Source organism: Bufo gargarizans, chromosome 2 (genome assembly GCF_014858855.1).
Source record: "Bufo gargarizans isolate SCDJY-AF-19 chromosome 2, ASM1485885v1, whole genome shotgun sequence".
NCBI lineage: Eukaryota > Metazoa > Chordata > Amphibia > Anura > Bufonidae > Bufo > Bufo gargarizans.
This window is the reverse complement of record NC_058081.1, coordinates 699,057,601-699,077,214: the sequence shown is the minus strand read 5'-3', so window position 1 is coordinate 699,077,214 and position 19,614 is coordinate 699,057,601. Positions and strand designations below refer to the sequence as shown.

The 19,614-nt window shown below is 45.0% G+C and overlaps 1 protein-coding gene across 1 annotated transcript in view; it reads left to right on the top strand.

Moving 5' to 3' along the window:
- Positions 1–1,773: 1,773 nt before the first annotated feature.
- The window catches only part of LRRC4B (leucine rich repeat containing 4B), a 257,964-nt gene continuing 240,123 nt past the window's right edge, over positions 1,774–19,614 (top strand). The window contains exon 1 of the mRNA XM_044282420.1: positions 1,774–1,790. The gene's annotated coding sequence lies outside the window, so the exon portion shown is untranslated. The remainder of the gene's footprint in view (positions 1,791–19,614) is intronic.

Here is a 19,614-nt window from a genome sequence, read left to right as displayed (position 1 = left end):
ATCAGTATTTGGCGAAAACAGGGATATGGCACCCCTCAATCAGTATTTTGTGGAAGCAGGTGTATCGCAGCCATAATCAGTATTTGGTGGAAGAAGGTATATATCAATAGCACCCCTCAATCAGTATTTTATGGAAGAAGGTATATGGTACCCCTCAATCAGTATTTGGCGGAAACAGGTATATAGCATCCCTCAATCAGTATTTGGCGGAAACAGGTATATAGCACCCCTCAATCAGTATTTGGTGGAAACAGGTGTATTGCAGCCCTCAATCAGTATTTGGTGGAAGAAGGTATATAGCAATAGCACCCCTCAAACAGTATTTTGTGGAAGAAGGTATATAGCACCCCTCAATTAGTATTCGGTGGAAACTGGTATATAGCACCCCTCAATCAATATTTGGCGGAAACAGGTATATAGCACCCCTCAATCAGTATTTGGCGGAAACAGGTATATAGCACACCTCAATCAGGATTTTGTGGTAGAAGGTATATCGCAGCCCTCAAGCAGTTTTTAGGGGGCAACAGGTATATCACACCCGTTGCAATTAGTTACTCCAATAGCGTTTTTCCCTCTATCTAGCTGCTGTATTGCAGCAGGACCGCACACAACTGCTGCACAATACAAATACACTATTATATAATTTCTATGTTAGAAAGTATATTATAAGTATATCACACCCTCTATATCACACCTATCGATAGCACATCTATACCAGTCCTTAAAAGGACTTTTAATAAAAAGAAGGCAATCCAGCTCAATATGTAGATGGTGCAACAGTACTTTATTTCAGCGATTAAAAATTAAACATCCAGTTTGACAAATTCTCGTCTACCGGTTTCAGGCTATTGTGATGTCTGCCCTTACTCATGACATACTGAGGATACATATGGTTCCAGCATATAAGCCGGCCACACAGCTGCGCCTGCAATTAGGCTGTCATGTGACCAGAAAACATGCCGGTAATCTCCTCTATTTTTAAAAATTCTATACAAAAAAAAACATATCATAACATAAAACACGAAATGTATAGTGGGAATTATATTATATTGTTGCAATATTAGATCTAATCTTTTATTTAGCCCCTTTGCGGCTCCGATGGTGTGGCACATCAGATATATGTCTGATATTCCTATATCCCTATGCGACAGACATCCATTATTCATTCACACACGCTGGGAGATCAGGCAGTTAGCCTCCGAACATTTACACAATATGTATTGAGCTGGACAAAAATTGCAACCCTACTGGTTGTGGATCTTGCCCTATACTGCAACCTGTCTAAAAATTGGAGATTGTCACTACCCTACCCGACATGTTTCGCCGCGATGCGGCTTCGTCAGGGGAGTTACTCAGGGGGGAGACCAGAACCTTGGGAACCTGAGACCGAAGGGCCAGCGGTAGGGGTGACCGCCACTTCGGAGGAAAAGGGGGAGACAACCCCGCTAAGTGTGATGGTGGGAGATGTGGAAGCAGGGGCGTTGCTAGGTTAAAACATTCGGGGCCTGGGCCCCTGATGTTTTGTCCCAGGCCCCGAATGTCCTGCCTGCCAGATAGATACAACTATATTGCCGTCCTCAGGATGGCAATATAATTGAATCTAATGCCTTGCAAAAGCTGAAGGACCTGTGGTGACATCACGGGTCATGTGATCAGTTCTAAATGCAGTAGCTGAAACAGACCTGCAATGATGTCACCATCATGTGACCAGTGCAGAAGAGGACGGCTCAGCAGTGAAGAGAAGTCCTGGGAAAAAGCTGTGGTGATGTGTGTCTGCTACATGAAAAGAGGTAAGTGAAGGGAGAGGCAGAGCAATGCTGGGAGTTGTGGTTATTTAACTGGGACTGTATGTTAGGGCTGAAGGGAGGGAAGTTGTTTACATGGGACTGTAAATTGAGGGGGTGATGTTATTTACATGGGAATGCATGTTGGAGGTTGCTAGGGCAGGGTGATGTTATATACATGGGACTATATGTTGAAGGCGGCTGTGGAAGGGAGTGATATTATTTACATGAGACTGTATGTTGAAGGCGGCTCGGAAGGGGATGGTGCTATTTACATGGGACTGTATATTGGAGAGGGCAGGAGAGATGGTGTGATGTTATTTACATTGAACTGTATTTTGGAGGGGGCTGTAGGTAGAGCGGGATGTTATTTACATGGGACTGTATATTAGAGGGGGATGGAGAGGTGGTGTGATGGTATTTACATGGGACTTTATGATGGAGGGAGGAAAATAATGTTATTTACATGGGACTGTATGGTGGAGGGGCTGAGGAATTATAATTTCTGAGGACACTAAACGGAGGAAAATAACTACAAGGGGCACTGCAGGTGGCATTATAAATACTGGGGAGCTTCAGGGTGAGCATTATAACAGTAGGTGGCAATATAAATACTGGGGGCACTTTAGGGGCATTATAACAGTAGGGGGCGATATGAATACTGGGGCACTGTAGGGGCATTATAACAGTAGGGGGCGATAAAAATACTGGGGCACTTCAGGGTGAGCATTATAACAGTAGGGGGCGATATAAATATGGGGGCACTGTGGGTGCATTTTAAATCCAGGGGACATTAGGCGTTCTTATTACTACTGAGGACTCTATAGGAGGGACTTATAGATCCGCATTATTTCTACTAAGAGCACTATGGGGGCCTTATTACTACTGAGGGTTCTGTAGATAGCTTTATTACCATTGGGGGAACAATAGGGGGCCTTATTTCTACTGTAAGGGCATTATTAATACTGGAGGGCTCTTCTACTAATGAATATCGAAGTACCGTTTGACCGAATAGCTATGGACCTCATAGGCCCAGTACCGAAGTCCACCAGAGGGTATCAACACATCTTAGTTATTCTAGACTACACCACTCTGTACCCGGAGACCCGACATACCTTGGCCAAACTCATAGCTAAGGAGTTAATGAAGATGTTTTCCCGAGTAGGACTACAAAAAGAGGTTCTGACCGACCAAGGGACCCCTTTTATGTCCAAGGTGACGAGGGAACTCTGTAAGTTGCTGCACATAAAACAAATACGGATGTCCGTTTACCATCTGCAAATCTACGGTCTAGTAGAAAGGTTTAACCAAACATTAAAAAATATGTTGAAAAAGGCAGTGTCTAAAGATGGGAAGGACTAGGACCTCCTTCTGTTTATCTCATGTTCGCGAGAGGTACCCCAGGCCTCTACTGGGTTCTAGCCCTTCGAACTGCTATATGGCAGACACCTTCGCAGTCTCTTGGACGTGGACAAAGAGGCGTGGGAACAACAACCCACTCCATATAAAAGTGCCATTTAGTACGTTTCCCAGATGCAAGATCGGATAGAGACAGTGTTGCCTCTTGTTAAAGAGCATATGGAGGCAGCTCAGCAAGCCCAGAGTCGGGTCTATAATCGTCAGGCTTCGGTCCGGATCTTTAACCCGGGTGATCAGGTTTAGGTTCTGGTGCCGACCGTGGACAGTAAGTTCCTGGCTAGGCGGCAGGGGCCCTACGAGGTACTTGAAAAGGTTGGAGAAGTAAACTAAAAGGTACACCAGCCAGGGCAGTGAAAGCCGGAACTGCTTTACCATGTGAATTTACTCAAATCGTGGAAAGATAGGGAAACCTATACAGAAGACAGCCCGCGGCCGGGTTTCCTAGGAGAAGAGGTACCGGCCCCTCCATCTGATGCAATAGAGGCGGCTGCCACTGTAAAAATTGCTCACAGCCTCTCCTCTAAACAGACTCAGGAGGCCAGGGAGTTCATTAGTCGGAACACGGATGTGTTCTCAGACCTCCCTGGACGCACTTCCATAATCCAGCATGACACTGTCACTGAGCCTCAGGCAAAAGTCTGATTAAAACCATACCGGGTGCCCGAGGCTCGGCGACAAGCCATATCGGAGGAGGTACAGATAATGTTGCAGCTAGACGTCATTAAGGAGTCAAAATGTGAGTGAGCCAGTCCTATAGTATTGATACCTAAGCCGGACGGGCCGTTATGGTTTTGTAACAACTTTTGAAAACTTAACGAGGTTTCCAAATTCGATGCATATCCCATGCCCCGGGTGGATGAGCTCATCGAGCGGTTAGGACAAGCCCGGTATTTTTCTGTTTTGGACCTCACGAAAGGGTACTGGCAGGTGCCCTTAACGGAGGCTGACAAAGAGAAAACTGCCTTCTTCACGCCTGAGGGATTGTATCGATTATAAGGCCTTACCCTTTGGTCTGCATGGCGCCCCCGCCATTTTTCAGCGGCTAATGGACATTGTGCTTTATCCACATCGTCGGTATGCTTCAGCTTACCTGGTCGATATTGTCATTCACAGTACTGACTGGGAAAGTCACCTATCCAAAGTGCAGGCTGTAGTGGACTCCCTTCAGAAAGCTGGCCTAACCGCTAACCCCAAAAAATGTGCGATAGGGTTAGAAGAGACTAAGTACCTGGGGTATGTCATTGGGCATGGATTCATCAAACCCCAAGTGAACAAAATAGAGGCGATACGGAATTGGCCCCGACCTGTCAACACTAGGCAAATAAAGTAATTCCTGGGTGTGGTGGGCTACTACATGAGGTTTGTTCCCCACTTTGCTACTCTAGCCACGCCCTTGACAGGACTCTTGAAGAGGCACAAGTCAATGATGGTTCGCTGGGATGATCTGGCAGAAGAGGCTTTTTCCGCTTTGAAGTCGGCCCTGTGTGGGTCCCTGGTTTTCGTGATGTCCGACTTCAAAAGGGAATTTATAGTACAGACTGATGCCTCAGAAGTAGGCCTCAGTGCTGTACTGTCTCAGGAAGTCAACGGGGAGGAGCATCCCGTTGTCTTCCTCAGCTGTAAGCTCATCCCAGCCGAGACCCAGTATAGTATAGTGAAGAGAGAGTGTCTGGCTATCAAGTGGGCACTAGAATCTCTCCGCTATTATTTATTGGGGTGAAAATTCTGCCTGGTGACTGACCACTCCCCTCTAGTGCATGAGCCAGGCCAAGGACAGAAATGCCCGGGTCAGCCGATGGTTTCTCTCCCTACAAAACTTAAAGTTTTCAGTGAAACACAGGGCAGGCCGGTTACAGGGAAACACGGATGCCCTGTCCCGGGTACACTGTCTGGCATGTGTTTACCCACTCAGGGTTGAACAAAGGAGGAGTATGTGACACAGTGAGAGGTTTCGTATGGGAAAACAGGTATTTTCCTCCCAGTATGTGCTGCTGGGCTGATTTAGAGCCAGGTGAGGTCAAATACCAGACCAAATTTTAAATACCGGTCTGGATTTTGGCAGCACCTGGCTGTCCTTAAATAGGCAGCTGGGATCAGAAGCCATGTCTCTGTGTTGGGATCTAGGAGCATTGTGTCTGGGTGAAGGCTTGCTACCTGTTTGGCATGAAAACAGGTTGGTGCTGCTATCAGCAAGGACTCTTTAAGGCAGAATTGCCACATCGTGTGAATTACCACCAACACCGCAAGGTGACTTTTTGTTTGAATATGACTGCTTATTTTGTCACTTGGCTAAAGTGTGATTAAAACACTGAACTGTTTGATCCAAATAACTTCTTGTTGCCTCTATACTGCGTCCACTAATCCTGTCTACCAGAGCGAGTACCCACAAAGAGCTGTAATGACGTCAAGTATTTTTATCCGTAGGTTTTATACTTAGCTGAATATGGATTCTACCTTCCTCAAAATTCACCTCTACATTCCAAATTTGTAACGTAGATGTTGAATGTACAGTGTAAACTTAACTACTTGATCAATACCATAAAAAAAACTATGAAAATCTTGTAATTCAGCCAAACTGCCTGACCAAGTGAGGAAGACGTCGTCTATGTATCAGGTTTATCATCTGAGTAGTTTCAGAAATATGAGGACAATATACAGTAGCTCAACATACCCACACATTTAGGATGGAAGCTGAGGAGGGCAAAAGACATATGGAATTGTGATATTGAGGGCTATAAAAATGCCAGGATTTACAGTTGGCAAGCTAAGGACAAACAAGGTTTACCAAATCGGGATAATAAAAAGAAGCTTAGAAATATGCAATCTTTGGATGCTAAATTTGTGAATGAAGATTCTTTTTAGTCAATCTGCCTATAGATATGCAGAGAAATGGAAATGCACCAGAGGAAGTGGAAAGAAAAATTGAAGAAGGAGTAAGAACAACAAAGAGAAACCACCATACACCAAAACACAAGTGGGGAAAAAAGTACAGTGGTTAATATTTCCTCAAAAATGTTCTCCCGTACAAGTGAATGTTTTAAGCAGAGGTCTCTCTTTTTTCCCTAATAGTCATGTCAACTGGTTTGAATTAGAACTTAATTGCAGAGGTTTTTTTCATTCGATTAAACGGTTTATGCAGCTGTAAAAGCTGTAACAGACTGGGTTCTGGCTCCATTGCTCAATGACTGCCTCCACAGGTCAGAGTCTCTCGGAATCAACATCGCTTAGAACCGTCACTGGATCGTGTGCCATATGAGTGACAGGTCACCGCTGTGGCCAGTGATTGGCCACAGTGGTCACATGACCTTCATCGACAGGATTTTGATTCCAAGATAGTCAGGACCTGTGGAGGCGCCATGGAACGATGGAGCCAGAACACAACATCTAGAACCAGGTAAGTATGATCAGCACCATGGTTCCAGGTTTGTTAAAAAAGTTTAAAGTTGCACAACCCCTTTAACCCCTACTACCTCAGAGCTTTTGTTTGACTTTGCATTTTTGTTTTTTGCTCCCCACCTTCCCAGACCCATAACTTTTTTATTTTTCATTGCAGGACTATTAGATTGCTACAATGACAGACTCCAGTGCACTTGCATTGGAGTCTATGATGATTTTACTACTTTCCTATGAAGCCCTATTACAGGCAAGTCATAGTCATTCACTATGACAGGGGCTGCCACACACAAGCTCCGGCTCCTCCGATTGCCGCACGGGGGAGCCAGAGTATAAGGTTTGACCGCGGCATCTGTGGGGTTAAATGTCCGCAATTGGCATTACTGCCAGTCGCGGACATTAGCCACAGGTGTCTGTTAGAACAAAAACCTGCCCCCCGGTTGCTATGGTGCCAGCTCCGCTCAGGAGTGGGTGTCATCTTTAAAGACCCGACATGTGACGTAATAGTTTGTCACTTGTCGGGAAAGGATTAAGTTAAAAGTGTGGTATGCTGTTCAAAAGCTGGTTGTTCAGCCCAGTAACTCTGAGCTTATTCTCAAAAGATTTGGTTTCTGCAAGATATATATTGGAGATTATGCATTAGTTGAGTGACAACAATGTATATAAGAAAAAGTTTCTGGTGATCCTAAATTTCAGGTAGACTGTGACTGTGTTGGATGATGCAATGGCTACTAATGTAATCAATACATTGAAGAAGTTTTTGACTGTTGAATTTTGAAGTACTCCAGGAATTTACAAAACTCTCATTGACCCACCAGGTACTGCAATCGTCTCTGGAATAGGGTCAATCTTTTGTAACATAGCAGTTTTTCTGTATAAAAATTTTAAGTCATAAATACATGATAATTCCGTTATTTGTATACATTAAAACAGGCATCCTCAAACTGCGGCCCTCTAGCTGTTGTAAAACTACAACTCCCACAATGCCCTGCTGTAGGCTGATACCTGTAGGCAGTTCAGGCATGCTGGGAGTTGTAGTTTTGCAACAGCTGGAGAGCCGCAGTTTGAGGATGCCTGCATTAAACCTCTTAAATGTGTCCAGTCTGAACAGGGTAATGCTTACTTCATTTGATGTTGTTAGCCTTTACACCATATACCATGATAGCAGTATGGCGGCTGTAGCCAAGCAGTTAGGATCTTCAGGGTTTTCCTTGACAGTGATTTTGTTGAATCCTGTTTGGAGATCATTTTGACGTGTAATTATTTTCTTTTTCAAGATAATTTTTTAATATCCAAATGAGCGGCATGTCCATGAGCTCCAATGTGGCCCCTGCATATGCCAACATTTATATGGGTACCCTGGCGGAGGATCTTGCCTATGTGTCCCTGTCCCACCTCTTTGACTATGTTGTCCGGTGGTGGCAATACATAGACGATGTCTCTTTTGGGTGGTCAGGCAGTTTGGCTAAATTACAGAATTTTCATTGTTTTCTTAATGGAATTGATCCAAGAGTCAAGTTAGCACTTGTACATTCGACATGTAAATTGCTATTTTAGGATGCAGAGTTGAATTTGGAGGACGGTAGAGTCTATACTACACATCACTAGTAGAAGCATTGGATAGGAATACATTTTGACCACTGAGAATAGGTCTTTTGATTGAGTTTCCTTTGTGACTACTTATAGTGAGATAAGTAACAATATTTCTAGTATTATCCATCGACATTGGCCAATGTTGAGGGGCTGTTTGAAGCATGTACCCGAATTTCTTAAACCCCCACTGTTCTCTTATCAGAGATCAAGAAATTTGAGGGATGAGATAGTTAAATCAGATGGGGCTTCTGTGATACCAAAACTGAGTTGCTTTCTATGTTTAAATTACTATGATCAAAGGCGATAGTTTTGTGCATCATTTGCTAACGAGGTTTATACAATCAGGCATTTTTTGACTTGTGATTCTGACTTCGTAATTTATCTTTTATCTTGCCCTTGTAACCTAATGTATGTGGAGGAAACTCACTTGATTTCAAAACTGGGATTAATCAGCACCGGTATACTATTAGACAAAATCATCATGATTTGGCATTTTCAAAACATTTTTATTGAGTTAAAACATTCTGAGAGACAATTATGGTTATGACTTGACCAAGTCCCCCCTTTACGTAGGGTGGGTGATGGGGTTTGCATATTTAAAGGGAATGTGTCATCAGAATATGACACATTGTTTAAATCACGTTTTATATGTTTAAGATATTTTGAAAGATTTTTTATGTCATTTTTAATTTTCCATGTCGATAACTATATTTAAGCAAAAAACATAAATTCCTGCAGTTTTCCTACTGGCCACTAAGCCTAATAAGAGGCGCCACTTCTTAGTCTGTACAGATCACTTTACTGCAGTTACAGTATATATTATTCTAAACCTGCCTGTAATGATAAGGAAATATCACCTCTGGGTATAGATAAGTCAGGATCCACCATTCACAATAGGTGATTGTCACAGCTTATCTATTCCTTCCATGTACAATGACCTCTGCGCAGGTCACATAGCATGCCCAGAAAACTCTCCCATAGAAGTCGATGAGGTCCCCTCCTGACCACTGTGTCTATGGCCCATGAGGCTGCCGTAAAGCAATTTTTAATGCTGTGTAAATGCTGTTAAGAACAGCTCAGGCAAGATGGCCGCCCCCATAATGATATTCAGGAAACAGAATAAAGAAAATCTGCAATCGGAAAATAAAAACAGATGCGATAAAAAGTATATGTGTCACTAACTGGTTTTAACTGGCAGATAAAATTTTTAGTGGCTCTTTTCCTTTAAGAGAAAACAACTTGAATAGATACATAGACTTAAAGGGCATCTGTCGGCAGATTTGTACCTATGACACTTGCTGACCTGGTACTTGTGCACTTGGCAGCTGAAGACATCTGTGTTGGTCCCATGTTCAGATGTGCCCGCATTGATGAGAAAAATTAAGTTTTAATATATGCAAATGAGCCTCTAGGAGCAACGGGAGTGTTGCCATTACACCTAGAGGCTCCGCTCTCTCTGCAACTGCTGCCCCCTCTGCACTTTGGTTGACAGGGCCAGGCATTGTAAACATCATCACGCCTGCCTGGCCCTGTCAATCACAATGCAGAGGGAGTGGCAGGTGCAGAGGGATGAGAGCTGCTAGGTGTAATGGTAACGCCCCTGTTGCTCCTAGAGGCTCATTTGCATATATTAACACGTCATTTTTCTCAGCAATCTGGGCACATCTGAACATGGGACCGACACAGATACCTTTAGCTGCCAAGTGCACATGTAACAGGTCAGACAGTGTCAAAGGTATAAAACTGCTGACAGATGCCCATTAATATTTTGCAACCTCATGGTTGGTTTTCTGTTGGGTTTGTTGTGGCTTGTAGTGATGGCCTGGCGGTCGGTTCGCGGAACTTTGCTCGTTCGCGATTCGCCAAACATGCGAACGTATGGCGATATTCGCGCCTGCCATATTCTTCTACATTGTGAAGAACTTTGACCCATGACACATCCATCAGGTGGTACAGGACAGCCAACAATTGAGACGTTTCAGCACATGGACACCCCCCCTACCTTATAAATAAACCCGATCTGGCTTCCATTTTACATTCAGTGTTTTGCCAGTGTAGGGAGAGGTTGCTGTGTGGAGCAGGGACAGGCTGTTAGGGACACCAAACGCTAGCTAATAGGGCCACAAAAGTCCATTTAAGGACTGGCATAGGTGTGCTATCGATAGGTGTGCAGTACAGAGGGGTGTAATACACTTATAATATACTTTCTAACATAGAAAGCATATTATAGTGCATTTGTATTGTGCAGCAGTTGTGTGCGGTCCTGCTGCGATTCTGCAGGTATATAGAGGGACAAACGCAATAACAAAAAATAATTATAACTGGTGTGATTTACCAGTCGCCCCCCAAAAAAAACTGATAGAAGCGGGGTGTTATATACCAATAATATACTTTCTATATAGTGCATTTGGGTACTGCAGCATTTTTTTGTTTTGCTGTTTTGCTACGTTCCCTCTGCTACACACAGTGACAAACGGTATTGTGACGAGTGTGCGCATACGCGTAAATTATATTGCCGATATTTCACATAAAAAAATAATAATGAATGGAGATCACAAATTCGAATAATACATCTGGTATGTCACTGTCCATGGTGTGGGACTATTTGTGCACTTCTAGTAATTATTTCTTGGCTGCAAATATAAGCTGAAGGTTTTTCAAGTTCGCCTTCCATTAAAATAAATGGGACCCGCTGCGAACTTGCCGTTCGCGAACATTTGATCGCGTTTGCGAACCGTCTCAGCAGATCTTCATCCATCACTAGTGGCTTGCCCTTTGTTTTTCCCCCTATCTCTTTGGGTGATTAATTCATTGTATGTTATTTATAGGTTTTAACATTTTTGATATTTTATATATAGTTTTTATATTAAAGATTCTTGTTTTTATATCCTCATTAGTTGAAGATACATTGGAGAAATCCTGCACCCATGAATGACCCTGTACCATCCATGAAAATGTCACTGCTTCAATGACTTGTGACTTTTTTACACCACAAAACTGAAATATCTGATTTCATAAATAACCCCCAGAATGTTTTATGACCCCCTTGTATGGGGTCATGTACACTATTTATATTGACTGCAGTGGTGGGGTGCCTTTAGGAGTGTTTGTGTGGCACCTCTTGTTAATGCTACAGATAGCTGCTAGATGGCGCACTCTGTGGATTTGTCCCTGTCATATAGAGAGATATGTCTGGTTAGTCCGCTTTAGCGGGGTGCTTGGTGTCCTCCATCTGAGGAGATTCATCTGCCTCGTTTCAGCATTAGTTTTTCATATTTGGGCAGCCTCTGTGTTCCACTTCTCCAGTATTATTTCGATTTATGGTTTTTCTATATATTTATATTTCTGTCATAGCCCTGGCATTATGCCCTTTTTTAATATGGCTGTGGTGAGTTTAATTGCTTTACCACACATGCCTGATATTACACAGTGTTTATGCCCTTTTCCAAGATGGTTCAGGTTAATGTCTGTCATGGCCATTAGTTATGTTCGGCCTCTCATAGAATTTTATCATGCGCACTCAGCACTTTGAGATGCTGACTTTTGGCGCCTGATTAAACAGGAGATCAATCGAGTAGAGATGAGCAAACCTGTCAAGGTTCGGTTCAGGTTCGCCCAATTTTTCAAAAAGTTTGGTTCGGACCTGAACTGGTTTAGACCGAACCAGATTGGCTCCAATTGCCCTAGAAATTGGTATATAACACTCTCTAGTTTGCTAGTACTCAGAATGTTTAGGAAAACATGTTATCTCTTTTTATTAATTTTTATGAATTTTTTCTCCCCCCCCCCCCCCTCCCCAACTCTTGAACGCAATGACAGCAATAGTAAATGATGTCTGAGTGACACTGACATACATGGATATGGATAAAGACACTGTGTCGGCACATGTGTTATGCTTTTCCATATTCCAAAGCTTCTAAAAATTGCCCCTTATTGGAGGCAGAAGATGTTTAAACACAAAGGGTGTTATGGGATAAAAAATAAACAAAAAAGTGGCTTGTTGGGGTACCAAGCATCCAAAAATGATGCTGTGACTGGGTCAGAATGCCTGCCCATAAGACAGGCACAAGTGTTCATTTTAAGAAGAAAAAGTGGCTCGTTGTGAACGAGCCTAGAAAAATTCTCCTTTGTAACTGGGAGCAGCAGCAGTACAGCTTGGATGTGGAAAGGGTAGGGTATTAGGCACATGTGGCCACAATAGCAGCAGAAGAAGCATAGCAAGAAACATAGTAGTAGATCGGCTGTCTAAGGGTGGTAGTAGTAGTAGTGGTAGGGGTAGCAGTAGGGGATTAGCAGTAAGGAGCAGCAGCTGAGACAGCAGCACAGAGAATATTAGTAGGTAGGCAGCAGCAATGGCATGATGATGGCAGTAGCATGATGGAGGCAGAAGATGCCATAGGTACCATGATCGTAGGCAGCCAGCAGCAGTGGCATGTCGGCAGCAGCATGATGGAGGCAGCAGCCATACGGAACATATTGGTAGGCAGACAGCAGCAATTACATGATGGAGGTGGCAGCAGCCGTACAAAACTTCTCCTGAGTACGGCGATACCAGATGTGTGACACTTTTTTGATGCCAAGGTGGGCAAAGGGGCACATATTCCAAAGTGCACCTTTCGGATTTTGCAGGCCATTTTTTACACATTTTGATTGCAAGGTACTTCTCACACATTTGGGCCCCTAAATTGCCAGGGCAGTATAACTACCCCACAAGTGACCCCATTTTGGAAAGAAGACACCCCAAGGTATTCCGTGAGGGGCACTGCGAGTTCCTAGAATTTTATTTTTTTTGTCACAAGTTAGCGGAAAATGATGATTTTTATTTTTTTCTCTTTTTTCCTTACAAAGTCTCATATTCCACTAACTTGCGACAAAAAATAAAAAATTCTAGGAACTCACTATGCCCCTCACAGAATACCTTGGGGTGTCTTCTTTCCAAAATGGGGTCACTTGTGGGGTAGTTATACTGCCCTGGCAATTTAGGGGCCCAAATGTGTGAGAAGTACTTTGCAATCAAAATCTGTAAAAAATGACCGGTGAAATCCGAAAGGTGCACTTTGGAATATGTGCCCCTTTGCCCACCTTGGCATCAAAAAAGTGTCACACATCTGGTATCGCCGTACTCAGGAGAAGTTGGGGAATGTGATTTGGGGTGTCATTTTACATATACCCATGCTGGGTGAGAGAAATATCTTGGCAAAAGACAACTTTTCCCATTTTTTTATACAAAGTTGGCATTTGACCAAGATATTTTTCTCACCCAGCATGGGTATATGTAAAATGACACCGCAAAACACATTGGCCAACTTCTCCTGAGTACGGCGATACCAGATGTGTGACACTTTTTTGCAGCCTAGATGCGCAAAGGGGCCCAAATTCCTTTTAGGAGGGCATTTTTAGACATTTGGATCCCAGACTTCTTCTCACACTTTCGGGCCCCTAAAAAGCCAGGGCAGTATAAATACCCCACATGTGACCCCACTTTGGAAAGAAGACACCCCAAGGTATTCAATGAGGGGCCTGGCGAGTTCATAGCATTTTTATTTTTTTTGCATAAGTTAGCGGAAATTTATTTTTTTGTTTTTTTCTCACAAAGTCTCACTTTCCGCTAACTTAGGACAAAAATTTCAATCTTTCATGGACTCAATATGCCCCTCAGCGAATACCTTGGGGTGTCTTCTTTCCGAAATGGGGTCACATGTGGGGTATTTATACTGCCCTGGCTTTTTAGGGGCCCTAAAGCGTGAGAAGAAGTCTGGAATATAAATGTCTAAAAATGTTTACGCATTTGGATTCCGTGAGGGGTATGGCGAGTGCATGTGAGATTTTATTTTTTGACACAAGTTAGTGGAATATGAGACTTTGTAAGAAAAAACAAAAACAAACAAAAAATTTCCGCTAACTTGGGCCAAAAAAATGTCTGAATGGAGCCTTACAGGGGGAGTGATCAATGACAGGGGGGTGATCAATGACAGGGGGGTGATCACCCATATAGACTCCCTGATCACCCCCCTGTCACTGATCACCCCCCCTGTAAGGCTCCATTCAGACGTCCGTATGATTTTTACGGATCCATGGATACATGAATCGGATCCGCAAAACACATGCGGACGTCGGAATGGAGCCTTACAGGGGGGGGGGGGGGGTGATCAATGACAGAGGGGTGATCACCCATATAGACTCCCTGATCACCCCCCTGTAAGGCTCCATTCAGACGTCCATATGATTTTTTACAGATCCACGGATACATGGATCGGATCCGCAAAACACATGCGGACGTCTGAATGGAGCCTTACAGGGGGGGGGTGATCAATGACAGAGGGGTGATCACCCATATAGACTCCCTGATCACCCCCCTGTAAGGCTCCATTCAGACGTCCGTATGATTTTTTACGGATCCACGGATACATATATCGGATCCGCAAAACACATGCGGACGTCTGAATGGAGCCTTACAGGGGGGTGATCAATGACAGGGGGGTGATCAGGGAGTCTATATGGGGTGATCAACCCCCTGTCATTGATCACCCCCCTGTAAGGCTCCATTCAGACGTCCGCATGTGTTTTGCGGATCCGATCCATGTATCAGTGGATCCGTAAAAATCATGCGGACGTCTGAATGGAGCCTTACAGGGGGGTGATCAATGACAGAGGGGTGATCAATGCAGGGGGTGATCAGGGAATCTATATGGGTGATCACCCGCCTGTCATTGATCACCCCCCTGTAAGGCTCCATTCAGACGTCCGTATGTGTTTTGCGGATCCGATCCATGTATCAGTGGATCCGTAAAAATCATGCGGATGTCTGAATGGAGCCTTACAGGGGGGTGATCAATGACAGAGGGGTGATCAATGACAGGGAAGTGATCAGGAAGTCTATATGCGTGATCACCCACTTGTCATTGATCACCCCCCTGTAAGGCTCCATTCAGACGTCCGTATGCGTTTTGCGGATCCGATCCATGTATCAGTGGATCCGTAAAAATCATGCGGATGTCTGAATGGAGCCTTACAGGGGGGTGATCAATGACAGGGAAGTGATCAGGAAGTCTATATGCGTGATCACCCCCTTGTCATTGATCACCCCCCTGTAAGGCTCCATTCAGAGGTCCGCATGTGTTTTGCGGATCCGATCCATGTATCAGTGGATCCGTAAAAATCATGCGGATGTCTGAATGGAGCCTTACAGGGGGGTGATCAATGACAGAGGGGTGATCAATGACAGGGAAGTGATCAGGAAGTCTATATGCGTGATCACCCACTTGTCATTGATCACCCCCAAGTAAGGCTCCATTCAGACGTCCGTATGCGTTTTGCGGATCCGATCCATATATCCGTGGATCCGTAAAAATCATACGGACGTCTGAACGGAGCCTGACAGGGGGGTGATCAATGACAGGGGGGTGATCAATGACGGGGGGGTGATCAGGGAGTTTATATGGGGTGATCATGGGTGATCAGGGGTTTATAAGGGGTTAATAAGTGACGGGGGGGGGGGGTGTAGTGTAGTGTGGTGTTTGGTGCGACTGTACTGAGCTACCTGAGTCCTCTGGTGGTCGATCCTAACAAAAGGGACCACCAGAGGACCAGGTAGCAGGTATATTAGACGCTGTTATCAAAACAGCGTCTAATATACCTGTTAGGGGTTAAAAAAATCAGATCTCCAGCCTGCCAGCGAGCGATCGCCGCTGGCAGGCTGGAGATCCACTCGCTTACCTTCCGTTCCTGTGAGCGCGCGCGCCTGTGTGCGCGCGTTCACAGGAAATCCCGGCCCCTCGCGAGATGACGCATATATGCGTGACTCTGCGCAGGGCCGCCACCTCCGGACCGCACATCTGCGTTAGGCGGTCCGAAGGTGGTTAATCCCTATTACGTCCCCTATCCGGGGACGTGTGTCGAATTGATTAACTATTGTCGAATTAACGAACCATTACGACATCCTGAAATAATTTAGTTCTGAGCTCTGTACTTGCTTTGTATTGGAATTGATGGGGATTTTTTAAATTGTCTGCATTATTTCTAATAAACTATTAAGAGACTTTATTATGATTTTTTTATTTTATGTATTAAAAACCCATACAACTTAAAAGAAAAAAAAGAAAAAATGAATGTTTTTTTCTATGAAAAATTATCCAGCCGATCGCTTTTAGTCTGATCATAATGAAGCAACGGCCTTATCATCTGGGGTGTGGCAACATTGCCAACACACTCATAGAGGTTATGATCACTTCATTGTGATACGCAAGCCCCTTCACCACAACAAGGTTCCGATCACGAAGGGGAATTGACACATGTATGTGCCTTTTTTTTGTTTTGTTTTTGCAGCCACAGTGCAGCACCAGAGGCCAGAAAAATTAGGCATGTACACATGCCTGAAAAAACAGGTGGTGTTGCTGCCGTTGTTGTAGCAGCGGCCGGAAAAATTGATGTTTTCCAGGCAGAAAGGTGACAAAAATTTTGCGGCTTGAACCCTAGTTGGTGGCAGAGAATTCACGAAAGTCATCCGGTATGCAGACATTAAATACAGCAGCGTGGGGACCATTTTGAGGCCAAGGCATGTCATCAGGCCTTTTGTTAATCAAACGTATCCCCCACTGTCAGTCCCTTCAGGATCCATGCCTCATTCATCTTAATGAAGGTGAGGTAATCAACACTTTTTTGACCGAGGCGACTTCTTTTGTCAGTGACAATGCCTCCTGCTGCACTGAAGGTCCTTTCTGACAGGACACTTGAAGCGGGGCAGGCCAGAAGTTCTATCGCAAACTGGGATAGCTCAGGCCACAGGTCAAGCCTGCACACCCAGTAGTCAAGGGTTTCATCGCTCCTCAGAGTGTCGATATCTGCAGTTAAGGCGAGGTAGTCTGCCACCTGTCGGTCGAGTCGTTCTCTAAGGCTGGATCCCAAAGGGCTGTGGCGATGTGTAGGACTGAAAAAGCTCTGCCTGTCCTCCATCAACAACTCATCTGTAGAGCATCCTGTCCTTGCCGCCGTGGTCGTGGTAGGAGGAGGATTACTTTCACCTCTTCCCCAGTTAGATTCCCGTTGTGCTGTGACATCCCCCTTATAAGCTGAGTAAAGCATATTTTTTTGTTTGGTTTTGAACTGCTGCATCCTTTCTGACTTTTGGCAATTTGGTAACATTTCTGCCACTTTCTGCTTATACCGGGGGTCTAGTAGCGTGGCTACCCAGTATAGGTCGTTCTCCTTCATCCTTTTTATACGAGGGTCCCTCAGACATGACAGCATGAAAGACCCTATTTGCACAAGGTTGGATGCCGAGCTATTCATTTCCCGTTCCCCCTCCTCACTGATGTCATTGACGGTCTGTTCTTCCCCCCAGCCACGTACAACACCACGGGTCCCAGATAGGTGACAACAACGAGCACCGTGGGATGCCTGCTGTGGTTGGTCTTCGTCCTCCTCAAAGCCACATTCCTCCTCTGACTCCTCTTCCTCACACTCCTCTTGCAGCGTTGCCACAGGTCCGGCAAGCGATGATGCCAAGGCTGTTTCTGGTGGTGATGGTGACCACAACTCTTCCTCTTCACGCTCATCTACAGCCTGATCCAGCACTCTTCGCAGGGCATGCTCCAGGAAGAAAACAAATGGGATGAGGTCGCTGATGGTGCCTTCGGTGCGACTGACTAGGTTTGTCACCTCCTCAAAAGGTGGCAACAGCATGCGTTGATTGGCGTACTGTCTGGCTGACCCCGGGTGCCGATACATGCTGTCTGACTGTGCCACTAGCTCCTTGCGGTGACCTCCCCCTGCTTCCAACTTGTCTCCTCCTTCTCTCTGTCTCCCCTTCTGAACTTTCCCCCTCTTCTTCTCTTCGAGCAGGCACCCACGTGGCATCCACGGATACATCGTCATCATCAACCGCTTCACTTGTATCTGACACCTCAGCAAAGGAAGCAGCAGCGGGTACAACATCATCATCATCATCACACTGTACGTCCATGTGTGTAATGCTGCCTGACTGAGACATATCCCTGTTACCTACATCCTCTGGCAATAATGGTTGCGCATCACTCATTTCTTCCAACTGATGTGTAAATAACTCCTCTGAGGGATCAAGTGAAGCGGCTGTGGTGGTGGTGGTGGCGGCAGGCGGGCGAGTGGTAACTTGAGAGCAGGTGACCAAAGCTGAGCTGGAGGAGGATGGTGCGTCAAGGTTCTTAGCGGAAGCAGTTGAAGATTGGTTGTCCCGTGTAAGCCAGTCAACTATTTTCTCTGAATTTTTTGGGTTCAGGGTACGTGGCCTCTAAATACTGGGCATTATTCCAGGGCCAGTGGAAATCACAGCACCACGACCACGACGGCCCCTGCATGGGCGGCCTCTGCCTGTCACTTTTTTTTTAGATAAGTGGTACTATGCGTGCAAGGTACTGTGCCACCCTATATAAGTGGTGGGCAGTGGGCACAGTACAGTCTGTGTGGGCCTGACACACACTGGCTTGCAACTGGGATTATATCACAGAAAAATATTAAATAGATTTTTTTTATCTGCAAGGTATTTGTGAGTGAGTGACACCCTGTAACGGTATGAGTGGAGGCCTAGCCAGTGGCCACAGTACAGTCTGGGGCCAGACACACACTGGCTTGCAACTGGGATTATATCACATAAAAATATTAAATATAATTTTTTTTATCTGCAAGGTATTTGTGAGTGAGTGACACCCTGTAACAGTATGAGCGGAGGCCTAGCCAGTGGTCACAGTACAGTCTGGGCCAGACACACACTGGCTTGAAACTGGGATTATATCACAGAAAAATGTTAAATATAATTTTTTTTATCTGCAAGGTATTGTCTGTGACACCCTGTATGAATGGTGTGCACACAGTACTGTCTGTGACTGAGCCTGCAGCCTCTCACACACGGGCAGCCAGGCAACTGCAATATATATATATATATATATATATATATAAAATTAAAAAAAAGCACACTGATGTACCAGCCCTGAAAAGAGCTTTTTGGAGTGCTGTCAGGAGATGAGTCTGTGGACACAGAACACTGCCCTAGCTAATACTTTCCCTATTAGATCAGCAGCAGCAGCACTGTCCCTCCTCTCACTGAGAATGCAGCTTCCGAATAAATCTAAAATGGATGCTGTCCAGGAGGTGGGAGGGTCTGGGAGGGAGGGACTGCTGCTGATTGGCTGGAATGTGTCTGCTGACTGTGAGGTACAGGGTCAAAGTTTACTCAATGATGATATATAGGGGGCGGACCGAACATCGCATATGTTCGCCTGCCGCGGCGAACGCGAACAAGGTATGTTCGCCGGGAACTGTTCGCTGGCGAATAGTTCGGGACATCACTACCCAAAAGTAGTTCTTACCTGTCCTGAGGATTCCTGGCTTCCTGGCTGCTCCAGTCAGTGCCCGTTGCCGCTTCTGCCGACTTCCGTGCTCATGGAGCGTCCCC